Here is a 13,255-nt window from a genome sequence, read left to right on the forward strand (position 1 = left end):
CCGATGAAAATATCATTGCGTTGGTAAAAGTAATGCCTTTAGCGACGAACATAGTCGTCGATGAAAGTCTTCATCCATCGTCGGCAATTTACCTTGCGTTGGTAAAAGTCATTCAAATATGATGATTGTGGGGCACTTTTCGTGACACAAATTTGCATGGGCAAAAAATATACTTTTACCAACAACATATGCGTCGGCAAAAATAAACTTTTGCGACATATTTACATCGGTAAATGTTGCCATTTGCCCACGATTTGTTTGTCGCTAAAGCTTTACTTTTGGCAACGACAAATTGGCATTGGCAAAAAATTCACTTCTACCAACATAATATGAGTGGGCAAAAGTAACTTTTAGCGACACATTTACGTCGGTAAATGTTACCATTTGCCAACGATTTGATTGTCGGTAAAGCTTTAGTTTTGGCAACGACAAATTGGCATCGGCAAAAAACACACTTTTAGCAACACAACATGAGTGGGCAAAAATAAACTTTTAGCTACACATTTACCGACAAGTTGTTTGTCGAGAAAGCTTTACTTTTTGGCAACAACAAATTTGTAGCGGCAAAAAAAATTAAAAATCTCATATATTTTTTTATAAGATTTACATATTTACAAGAGGCATCCCTCAGACACTACTATTACAAACTAATAACATTGATATTAAATCACCTAAAGTTGATGTGTAGAAAAAAAAACACTGCTAAAAAATATGCTTTTGGAAGCGTTGTATAAAACCTAAAAGGGTAAACTCACTAAAATACTCAAATACATCCAAATTGTGAACCCATAGTAAAAACAACAGATAACAAAATGAAAACATGAAATTAACAATAGCCCAAATTTGCAGCAGACCAGCATCTAGTAGCAGCCCGCTTCACAGCAACATTGCAGCAGCACACCCGCAGCAGCAGCAGCAGATCAGTGGGTAAAGCCAACTGCAGAAGAATAAATAATTTTTATAATATCAAGCACACGATGATTTGAGACTTAAAATTTGCACATAAGCATCATAATTTTGCCTGATAACACTCCACAGCTTTATCAAGGTTGTCACGGTCTTTGTATATCACTCCTAAATTGTTGCATGCCTCTGGACAATGAGGATTGAAGTGGAAAGCAAGTTCATAAAACACAATTGCCTACACAGATATTAAATAAATATTCTCAAGTTCTAGATTTGAAATGCATCAAATTTCTCATTAAAGCAACTAATAGAAAGGAAGAAAATGAACGATGATTGCAAAAAGGAAAAAAAATAAAATAAAGATAATGTACTTTCTAGTAGAGAATAATGTTTGAGGAGATCAGTTTCATTCACGTGAAGTTTGCTTCAGAATGAAAGACATGAAAAGCAGAGAGATAGAGAGACACGAAAGTTTTACTTCCTACAAATTTACCATGTCAAACTTCAGCATTTCCCCATATGCAACGCCTAGATTATACATGGCATCAGCATAGTGCCAATTATAATACAGAGCCTTCTTGTAGTATTCCACACCTTGGTCAATGTCTCCCTCCAATTTAACCTGAATATATCATGAATTCACAATTTAAAAATAAAATAAAATTGTGAATGATAAAAAACCAGAACAAAATGATTTCTACAAGCAAGTGTTTAATGTAGGAAGATAAACTATTACAAATGATCCTTGGAGTTTCTCTCTTTCTTCCTTAATATAATCCATGTTTATTATGGGGAAATTTTGGCACTATTGCACTATGTTGTTTCTCAAGACCCCTATAGGTGAACACTAAAAAGTAAAATTTATTTTTGACATCAACTTGTGTCATCTAAATAGATCTAATATGTGTCATTGATGAATGGAAGACTAACAATTATATTGAAGAAACATGAAATGTGTTATAGCACAAAATCACCAAAAAATTGCATCAACTAGAACTAATCTAACATTAGACCATCCAAATTATTGACTATAGTACTGCCAGGAGTCACAAATCAAAGCCTAAGAAAAAATATGGGTACGGGACACGGACACGACACAGACAAGCAGATACGGCATTTTTCTAGAAGTGGGACTAGAACATGTAGAGCACTTTTCCAAAAGTAGGACACATACACGTCAAATAATATATTAAAATTTTATTTTATATATGCATATATAATTTTATATAAATTAAATAAAATCACTTTTTTCAATAAATAATTTTTGTCTAAAATAATAACCTTGATGAAAGCAATGGTGATACTCTAGAAAGATCCTTAGGCTAACTACTGAACTGCTAGACCAAAAACACACGTCATTTGGGAATTTACCATATCATGATTGCCTGCCACAGCGCCTGTCCCCATTGTAGGTAGGTAAAAATCGTAGTAGTCACTGAAAATTACTTCTGACAAGCGTGGTGCTTGCAAAAACTTACGATGAAGAGAAGCTGCAACAGTTAGCAACTTCTCAACATGTTCAAAAACAACACAAAGCCGTTTCACGTCTTCAGTAATCTCACTGTCGACAAAGAGACGATTTGCTGCAAGGAAGAGAGGGGGAAAACGTAAATTCTGCAAACTTGCATCTATGTAAAATGGAACTAAGATTCAGGAAAAATAAAATAAATGACAAGAAAGCATAAAGACAAGCATACATTGCAAATGCTTCAGTGTAGAAGCCAATGTAAGATAAAGTTGACCCATTTTGGTGACCATCTGCTTTAAGCCACCAAAGGTTGCCTGGTTTAGAGTGTCAGCTGAAGCTCTGAAGGCAGTACAAACCATTTGTTCCAGCAGTAGATGCGGTCGCAATGTTTCCAAATAATGAAGAACCTACAGAGTTCAAAGTGACATGAAAGGTCAATATTCCAAACCAAAAAGATAATGGCACTCAAAGAACCATGTCAACACAATAAAATATATAGTAATATGGTTTGAAGAACATATTACTTCTCTTCCAAATACTGAATCCAAACTGCAATTACAAGGTTGAAAAGAGACCATCCAATTAAGGCCAAGTGGTTCGAAATTATTAAGAACAATCACCACATTTGTTTAAATTGCATATTTTATAATTTTAACAGGGTATTTTAGTCAAATCACCCCCAGTAAAATTGTCATAATTACCTTCATTTTTGCTGAACACATGCATACTGTTTAGCACAGGTTCACCAACGATTTATGGGATCTTAACTGTTCGATTTTTGGCATGGTTGGGATTATGCCTCATTATGTGTGGGGTTTTTTGCTAGTTGTCCTATCAAACCAAAAGAGAAAGGAGTGGCAGACAATTGCATTGTGTGCTTCCAGACTATGGAGGGAGTGTAATTATTTTGAATTGTTCTCATTAAAACCAAAAGGGATCCTTGCTCCTTGTTTATTTATTTATTTATTTTGATTGAGTAGTGTACTATTTCAATTGTGCCTTTTGTGCAGTTCATTGGAGATATGTTTATACCTCTTGATGTATTGTATATCATAGAGCCTTATCTTTTTGTAAAGCCATTTGCCACCTTCATAACACCTTTTAGTTTATACCACTTTTGGTTTTCCAATAAATTAAAAATAAAAAACTTGAACTAACAAACAAGAGTATTTCAAGAGACAGTCTAAAAAAAGCCACAACACATAAATAGCTCAACTTATATGGGACACACGAAGTTCATGCTTAGAAGGAATATACTGAATTTGATTTATACTTAGACGGGATACACTGAGCTTGAATTTTTTTTTTTCCCTTTCTTTTCTTTTCTTTTCTTTTCTTTTCTTTTTTACATTTATCCAATACGACAAATGTTGAGATGCAAAAAGACAACTTGCATGTTTTAATAACCTTCCATTAAAAGGCAGTTAGCCTTGTGCTTAGAAGTATCCCAATTCCCAACAAACCATACCTTATTGCATTTGAATTTTGAATTCCCATTCCACTTGTTGAACCAAGACATATTCTAGGTAGCATCAGATCTTAGTAGATTATTTTCTATATCTTTCAACAAACAAGAAAGACAATGGTAGAAAGAACCATTTTGGACTGTCAAATCTATTGCTTTGAAACATAAATTGAAAAGCATTTCAAAACATCAAATGTTGATCACCATTTAATCAGAAATTACTGTCTTGTGGTAACACCAGTTTTATGAACTTGAGACCTTCGCTGTAACATCCTACATTTGCTAATATTTTGTTGGGAAACATAAAAACTAGAGCAGTCCAGATATTTAAAAAAAAAAATTGCATGATGTGCACATTTACAAAGAATTTTACCTTTTCTCCTTCTCAATTAGGATCCAAAAGTGGCTTCTGCTCAGAAGCTGGCAAAGCAGGTGCATCATTCCAAATTTTTCGCCACAAATTCCCATGCTCAGACATTCTCTCTGAGAGTCGTCCTCGAGGAGGCCAATTGTTTTTTAACGATTCCATTGCATCATTTGTAGACACTTCTCCACTCTCTTCAAAGTCATCATTCTTCCAATCTCTAGGTGAATGCCAGCGGATAAAATCTTCAAATACAGCAGCTGGATTTGCTACTTTGAATGCTGACATGTCTGATTCAGATTTTCACAAACATCCAGCACCAAATTAATTTTGAAAGGAAATTAATAATGGGTTATGTATTTAAAACATTATTTTTTTTAATAGGAAAGACATGCATGTTCACATATGATATGATCCATAAATCCATAGCTATGAAAGACGAATCTAAAAAAAAAAAAAAAACGAAGTGCACAGCCATACAGCTGGGAAAATGAAAAAAAGATTTAACAGTAAAACAAATTCATGTAATGAAAACAGGAGAAAAAATTTGCACATGTTCTCAAATTTTCTGTGAAACAAAAACCAAATGCAGCAAAAGAAAACAAGCTTCAGGTCATGTTTAACAAGGCTGAGAAATAGTAAAACAATCTCATTCTGTATGAGGGGAAAAAACATAAACATTTGAAATGCTATTGAGGGTATGCTCATGTTTTAACTGAATTATGCCCCTTAAACAAGCAGAATGGCAAAACAGGATTCTTGTAGCTGACCCCCAAGTAGTTGGGACAAGACTTTGTCGAGTTTAGTCAGCATTACATGGATTTTTTTAATTTAATTTGTTACACTAAAAAAAGGGTATTTTCCAAATACGTTTTATTTTTTGCCAGCCGAATTTGTAGACGGAAAAGTATGTATGTTCTGTGATCATTTGTGGTTTTTGTTATATGGGCACCAAATGTTACGTTATGTTTGTGCATAAGTTCATGGGTTTTTCAGTTTTTACTATAAGACTCTTTAACAAATGTTGAATTACTGGTTTTGGGATTCATCCAATACATTTTGAATCTAATCTGTGCCTTTTGGCACTAGGATGTAACCTTTCAAACTTGAATCTCTAGTTTTTGTCATCTTCACACCACCCCTAAAATAGCACCTCAGATCAACTTCATCTAGAACGTTGATTTCAGCTTTTATAAATATGTCCAGGCTTTATGTATGCCACACTCTTTTCATAATTATGATATTTTTGTTGTTTCAGGTCACTTTGGTCAAGTTCCAATTTTCTCAATTCCATCCCTGAAGTTTCCAATTTCAGTCAACATGATCCATTTGAAATGGGCCATCTAAATCATCTATGTAACTGTTCCATTCAATGTCATTTTAGTTCCCAAAAACCAAGCCACCATCACAATAAATCTACCATATCAAAATCTACCCGTAATTTTATTCCTTAAGAACTAAATCCAAACCCTCGAGACACTTCTCCAACTTTCCCCCCTTCGCCTGAACAAAGTCTAAAAAGCCAAATCTTAAGTTGAACAATCAATCAGATATCATTCTGGCCAACTAGGAGTTAAGGTAAACATAGAGTTAAAGAAACAATCCTCTATTGTCCTATCAATGTACTGCACACACAAATAAAATAATTACCCGATTATGTATTAAATTCATAGGGGGAGATGTGGATCCACAGGGTTAAGAGTGAGGGAAGACAGGTGGGAGACACAAAAGGGGAAGGAGTTTCAGATAGTGAGAAAGAGAGATAAATGAGTGAGTGAGCCATACGTGCTTTGATGGAGGGTCTCATCTAATAAAAAACTGATATTAGATTTAGGGACAACATAGGGGCAGGGAATGTCTATCGATAGGACTATATGAGAATATAATATAAAGGTTTCTAGTTGGTTAATGAGCACATTAATAAATTCTTAACTGCCAGTCAACTGACCCACACAATTTTCTCACCTAACCTGCCCTTCCCACTCCAATCACACTCTCAAACTGTGCAGCTGACAAATTTTTTGCATTCCTAATGTGACTAGTAGTGAGCTATGGAGCTTTACTTTCTTAGTCTTCAGCATCCACTGAAGTTTTTGGTTTACATTTACCAACTTCAGAGAGAACAAAATTAGTTGCCTTAGCAAAAGCCTAAGAGGTTGAATTTTTTAGTACGATGTTGAAATCACTACTCCAGTTGTATTAGCCATGGCAGAGACGTTGTCAATCAAAGCAAAGGAACAAGGCTTTGATTGAGACTTTGATATTGTACCTTTGGAGAGAACGGTATCGGCAAACTTTTGAGGATGTACAGATGGACGTAAACAGATTGAAGATAACACTAGATATTTTTCATTTTTGGCTATAAGGGAAGATTTGTAATTCTTTTTTTGCTTTTATTGACTTTTTAGAAGAGCTTTATTTTGTCGAAAATAGTTTTGCTTTGTACCCCATAGCTGCTTTTTCAATATCTTACAGTCTTACTTATCAAATAAATAATTATGGCTTCTACTTCTTTATTGGAAAGAGTAAAACGAGCAGAAGTAAAAAATGAGCTTATTACCTGAAGATAATATATCTCTCTCCAACTGAGCAGAGAAGTTCTGTACAAAATGGTAGACAATATTTTCTCAGTTGATATCAATGCACTCTTCAAATTTACAGACCTCTATCTACCATGCAACACTTGAATAGGGAAGTTATCTAAAATGCAAAATGAATGTCAAAATAGTTTTCCCACAAGCAATGAGCAACTAACTAAATTAAACTTGTCAAATAAAAAAGGAGTTTCTTAGAGTCTTCTTATTTTTTAGGGCTTCCAGACTTTCATGATCCAAAAATGAAAGGTTTAAATCAAAGTTAATAGCAAGTGAACTGGTACCACTTTACTTGAATTGAAGTTGATGCAAGTGGAGTGGTGACCACTTTATCAAAACATCTAAGATGCAACCATTCAAATATACTTTGAGATAATTAGTGATAGTCATAATATCAACATGTACATGCATATGCATATCAATAGCATTCCCACAATGGCCATCTTCACCACAGTCATAATGTATATGACGAAGAGTTTAAGCCTACAAATGAAGAACCCAAGGCTTCTAAAGCATTGAGTCGTTCTTCATGCATGTCTTCTGTCATAAGTGGTGCATCCTATAACAAGTATGGAGAACAAGTCAAGATTGTTTCTATTGAAAATTCTAGGAATTAAAAAAAAAAAAAAAAAAAAAAAAAAAAAAAAAAAAAAACTAGAAAATAATCTTACTCTACTGAAGCTTAAACAACCTGCGTAAATGGAACAAGCAAGTTCTGGTCTGATTTTAGAAGCATCATACCCACAACACCAGCTGATCCCTTCTTGATACAATCTGAAGGCCTTAAATCAGAAGATGTCACAACATCCTGGGCCTCAGAATTCATCCTCAATACAGAAGTTTCAGGATGACATGAATCATCTGACATTCAGCCACTGCATAGTGAGCACAAAGAGTATGAGTGAATCACATGAATGGGATATAAAAAAGGGCAATCAGCAGAAAGTCCAAAATTAATGTAATCCTATCATATCTATTTAGTGCAAAGTTATCTTGTAAGTTCACTACTTTGGTAAGCAATTATTAGTAATAAATACTTAAAAAGAACTAGTACCATGGGCACTAGGACAAGCCATTTACTGCATGTAACTTTCATGTTTAGGGTTTCAAGCACTTAATAGCGCCACTTGTTGTCACTCTAGTTTCTCATATTCCAAATGGTTGTGATATGCAAATTCAGTTTCAGGTTCTTACTGATCTTTAACATCAACATAATAAAAATATGCCACTATAATATTTGAGCAACTCTTCAAAATATACAACAGAGAGAAGGCAAAAAAAGATTTAAATTCATTAAATTATAGTTAGTCTTTTGGAATATCAAACCAAACACACATCCAGCCTAATCTAAAAGAATCACTGTGTCAATGACATTGTAGGAGTTTCTATTCTTCCTCCACAAGAAAGCCATGAAGACAACCTGAGCATAGTAATCAAGAATGTCAAGGTAAAATTAAACAAACTTCCAAAACAGAATAATATTCATACCAGAATAATACTCATACTTTAAATGAAGAGCAAAAAATAAAAACAATATAAAAAAAACTTCAATAAAATTCCACAGCCTCAATGGATTTGCAATTAGTATTTAATTATGAAAACAAAAGGCTTCTCACTTGCTTAGTTCACCTGTCTCGTTTCCCAACAAAATCCTCACTAGGCATTCTCATATGAGATAAGTCTCCATTGACCTGACCAGCTTCCTGTATTTACATTTTACAGTCGCATAGTACTTCAAGCCAAAAAGCAAAAGAAGAACGACGTTTACTGATTCTCGAACACGGAGACATTATAAGAATATTGACAGCAAAGGTAAAATAAGACACAACCTCAACTTGAGCAGAAACATGATCTTCGTTTTCACCATCTTGAAACTTTTGAGTTAGTTGACGATTCTTCTCAATGCATATTGCAAGTTGAACAATGAAGTGGCAAAGAAATACAATTATGGTCTCACGACTCTAACCACAAAATATTCTGGAAAAATCCCAAAAAGTAGAAAAGAGAGAAAGAAAACATCAAAAGGATGCTTAAGAAATCTCAAGACCATGACAGCATGTCATCAATATCAGTTTTCATAAACAATATCCATTGTCAAACTACATAATTGCAACAAAGTCCCTAGTGCTAACCTACTGAAACAATACTATTTGTTTTCAGCAAGTCCTGCAAAATCACATCTATTATCAATTAATTTAAATAAGACTACAGAAAAAGAAAATCCCAACAGAAACCGATCAGACAACGCGTTTAAGTCTTTCCGTCTGAAGTGTTATGTGGATGTAAAATTCCAATTTATAAGGATTACAGGTAGCAAGAGCTGCAAATAGATGGCTATCCAATTGCAATCACATAATAAAACAGTGTCCAATTGCAATCACATAATAAAACAATGACGTTCTTACATTTAGAAAAGTGCAACACTCTTGTAGCATAAAGGAATTTATAACTAGTTGGCCCAGTGGAATTTGTCCCAAATGTAGTCCAAAGTTTGGAACTGAGTACTGACTGACCATATCTGGTTACAGTAATATTAGCAGAGGGCAAGTATATATTGATATGCAATTACTACAGTCTCCAACCAAACATACAACTATAAAGATATCTGGAAGGATTCATGCAGCCTACCCCACTTGATTGGGACACAAAGGTTAGTTTTGTTTGGTTTAGAAACACTTTTAGTTATCTTCCAAGTGAATTTTTTTTTTCTTCCTTATAAAAGAGTATTTGATTTCAGAGCTTGAATTTCAAGTATTACCACAACATTTTCAGCTGTGCACATTTGGCAGCTTAAAGTCTTCAATAGAACCACTTGCACTAAAATTTCAGGGGCAAATTTTCAATTTTGTCAATCACCATTCACCACCTAACTGCCATGCATAATACCAAAACAAATGGCTACAATAAAGTACATTGAAAGCAATTTACAGAAACAAAAGTTAACTAGCTCATTAGTTACAAGATCCAAAGCATCTTCACAACTTCAACATTTATAAGAGCCCCCAGGCTTGTATGAAGAACAAGTCTTGAATGGAAGTATCTAAAAGCATGCTATCTAAACATTCTTGAGATATAAATTCTAATTATAAATTAAATGCAATTAAATGAATTATAATTCATTCAGCACTTCAGGTATGCATGTTTCATTAATAAGGTTCGTAAACTAACTGAAGAAAAGGCCAAGTTCAGCAATTTGTCAATACAAATTCAATTATTCAAGGCCTACATTTGTCAAGGCGGAGGGGTAGACAAAGCTTGTGGTCTTTCAGAACCTTCAGTTCTCACAGCATAATGTCCAAGAAATGCACAAGGAACTAACCCTATTAACATTTCTCTAATGAAATGATGTACTATTACCATGTGTAGTTTCTGGTTGACCAAACAAGTTGACAAGTCAATCACACCAGTGGTTGGCATCCGAGGTAAAGGTTGTGACTCTTCCCAACACCAACGAACTTGTCTAACAAATTCTATCCAAAGCACAGCAATAGCTAATCAAACATAAAAGAAAAGCATAGTCAAAATGGGGTGAGTCCACATTCCGAATGGTCTAATACAAACCAAATCCCATGTAGATGATTAATAATTTAATGTCTCTAACAGAGTGTCACCATCCAAAGGAAATCATTCTTGACTTAGATACATACCACGTATGTTGCAGTTGCCAAACCAAAGTGAGTGTAAGCAAAACTGCGCAAAAAGTGAGTCAAGTGGTGCGCCTTTAATAGCTCGAGAATTCTTATGCTCAGTGAAATCAAGGAGCTGCACTCCTGCAAGTTGCATGAGGACATTGTCATGAAAGAAACATTAGATATTAAAGTCCACCTGCATTCAATTCTAGAATCTAAATTTTCAACCATACAGCAGTACATAATAAACTTGCATGCAAATTAAATGCATCTCCAAATTTGTGAAATTCACAAATGCATATAAATTCCAGGTATGTTCATTTCTTTAATAACTCTGTTCTAACAATAATGTCCCTTTCGTGAGATCTACAAAACACACGCCCACCCATCCATGCACCACTACACATCCCGCAAAAATGAGTATCCATTGTAAGCATGATAAAGGTTACATGTTTCATAACTGCTAAGAGTTTCATGCAATGAACATAAACAAAAGTCAATGATAGCAAATCAGGCTTAGCCTGCTAGGAGCTTGTCATCTAGGCTTGCAAGCTGCTAGTCTTGCTCAAGCAACAAAACTCAACTCAGTCGGCTACCTTACTAATCATCTTCAATCACATAATTAATAGATATTCTTGGGAATTATCATAGCTACAAAACCTTTAATTTGTTTATGAATAGAACTTTCTAAAATAGATATTAAGAGTTCTTATCCATACTTCTCCAACATGAAGAATGTGAAAAGCAATTTCTAACTATTTTTGTTAAAATGTATTTGTAATAAAATAAATAAATAAATAAAGAATTAGTTATTGTTTTTATGTATATATATCAAAATTTATTTTCATTTATTACCATGTAATGGTGGTGTCTTGATTCTTTTGAAAAAATGTCAAGTCTGTATGTACCTATCGTGTTATTTCCATATCCGTGCATGTATTCGTACTTTTGTAATGTCAGGGCTTCTCTTATATGGTAGTAGGTTCACATTCTATGCCATCTAATTATATGATAAACACCAGGGTTTAATTACACTTTTCGCCCCTATAGTTTGATCCAAAATTCATTTTAGTCCTTATAGTTTCGAATTGAACAATTTTGGTCCCTACATACACAGTCTAGTTTCAATTTAGTCATTATGTCCAAATTTGAAGTTTAAATTATCAATCACATTAACAGCAGCAAATAAGAGATAAGAAAAGAAAATGGAAGGAATGTACCCTCATGAAAGAGATCTTTAAGCACACGATCAAGAACAGTTGGCAGAGGTATGACTGATGAAGACTTCAAATTATCAGATCCCGAGTTTTCAACTGTTACCAAACATAAAGAAGAATATAAAAGTGAGAAAATTTTAAGCAACCTGATGTCACATCATGAAATGATACAACCCGGAGCTATCACTTATTAAAACTAGATACATCTTTAATAGAAAAATGGCAGGACACTCACATAGAGTTTTCAAACCTGACACAAAATCTTCGATAAATTGAGCCTCAAAAGACATATCTAGCACATTCACCAAAAGATGCAATTGTGACGCAAATGCAATTGTGTTTCCAACGGACCCATCCGTGCTGAACATCAATGATATTATGTTATACCATCAAATTCCAAACCCAATTCAGTAACACCATAGGAGAATGGATGGCTATAATAGGGGACATCCAAACTTAACATTTGAATACAGAAAGAAAGTCCATTTCGTTTCATCACAATTATTTTATGATTTTTCCATTCTATAGTAAAACACCATTGCCAAGCATTAAGAAAAAAAATTAAATAAAGATCTTTTTTTTTTCCTTTTTTTTTTCACAATGAATGCTAGAGTTTGTATATGATATGATCTGATTAAATGCCAATTGATTCTTTCCTTTCCTAATAGGCTCCACATGTGACTAATAGTAATCTTCTTCTTCTTTTTCTTTTTAGGGACAACAGAATATTGTATAGTAAACTTCAACAAATGGAAACAAAACATGAACAAATTGAATTAATAATTCAAGTTCCAAACTATCTCGAGGCAAAATTTATCTTGAACTATAATTATATTTTTATTTACTTTGAGAAGCATATATATCTGCCGATGCAATTTTAAAGAATTGAGTATAACTTGGATAATATAGAAAAAGATGGAGAGAAGAGAATTGAGAGATAAGAAGAGCAACAGAGAGATAATAGTCAAGCTACATAAACCTTGACATGGATTACTCACCTTCAATCTGACTTTAGAAATCTCATCAAGGCAAGGTAACTTACATCCCAATTAGCATCCAGTGAGATTAAAGGGGAAAGCTCAGACCTCAAATCTTTCAGACCCTGGATAAAGTGGCTAAAGCCTTGAGGAAAAGGCTCCAACTCCATATCTTTCAATTTCAAGTTTCAACAATTTTGGTTGATGAACACAAACCATGGTCCAAGACAACCTTTAACCTCTCAGATTTTCATTCCAAAGAACTTTTCATTGAATGCTAAACATGGTTACTGAGTAGTAGTTTATATTTTAATCTCTATGGACAAACTCATTAAATTTTCAACATTAGTATTCAGCTACTTAAATCTTCAGGACCACTGATTCAACAATAAAACGAATATCTTCATTTACTATAGATTAGGATTATGTATTAGGGGAACAGGGTCATGGAGGAGTTCAACTACTAGCAATAACTTTTTCACAGAACAATCAAATTGATTTGAGGAGTGCTATTAGCATTAGATTTTATCATAGTTTTATTTTGCCGAATATAATGGTAAGATACAACTCTTCATTTTTAGATTTCTTTTGCCGAACAATTTTAGATTTCTTTTGTTTAACATTGCTGCCACTCT

At 33.9% G+C, this 13,255-nt stretch overlaps 1 pseudogene across 1 annotated transcript; it reads right to left on the reverse strand.

Moving 5' to 3' along the window:
* Window positions 1-865: 865 nt before the first annotated feature.
* Window positions 866-12,927, reverse strand: LOC114287823 (uncharacterized; annotated as a pseudogene). The gene is made up of 14 exons (XR_014330262.1): window positions 11,894-12,927; window positions 11,629-11,739; window positions 10,445-10,555; window positions 10,155-10,288; window positions 8,627-8,713; window positions 8,427-8,500; window positions 7,489-7,672; window positions 7,285-7,356; window positions 6,764-6,803; window positions 4,213-4,493; window positions 2,604-2,781; window positions 2,278-2,489; window positions 1,400-1,528; window positions 866-1,141 (listed from the first exon to the last, which is right to left on the reverse strand). The product of XR_014330262.1 is annotated as an uncharacterized LOC114287823 (transcript).
* Window positions 12,928-13,255: the final 328 nt, after the last annotated feature.

The sequence above is a fragment of the Camellia sinensis genome, chromosome 5 (assembly GCF_055761805.1).
Source record: "Camellia sinensis isolate YWXY chromosome 5, ASM5576180v1, whole genome shotgun sequence".
Lineage (NCBI taxonomy): Eukaryota > Viridiplantae > Streptophyta > Magnoliopsida > Ericales > Theaceae > Camellia > Camellia sinensis.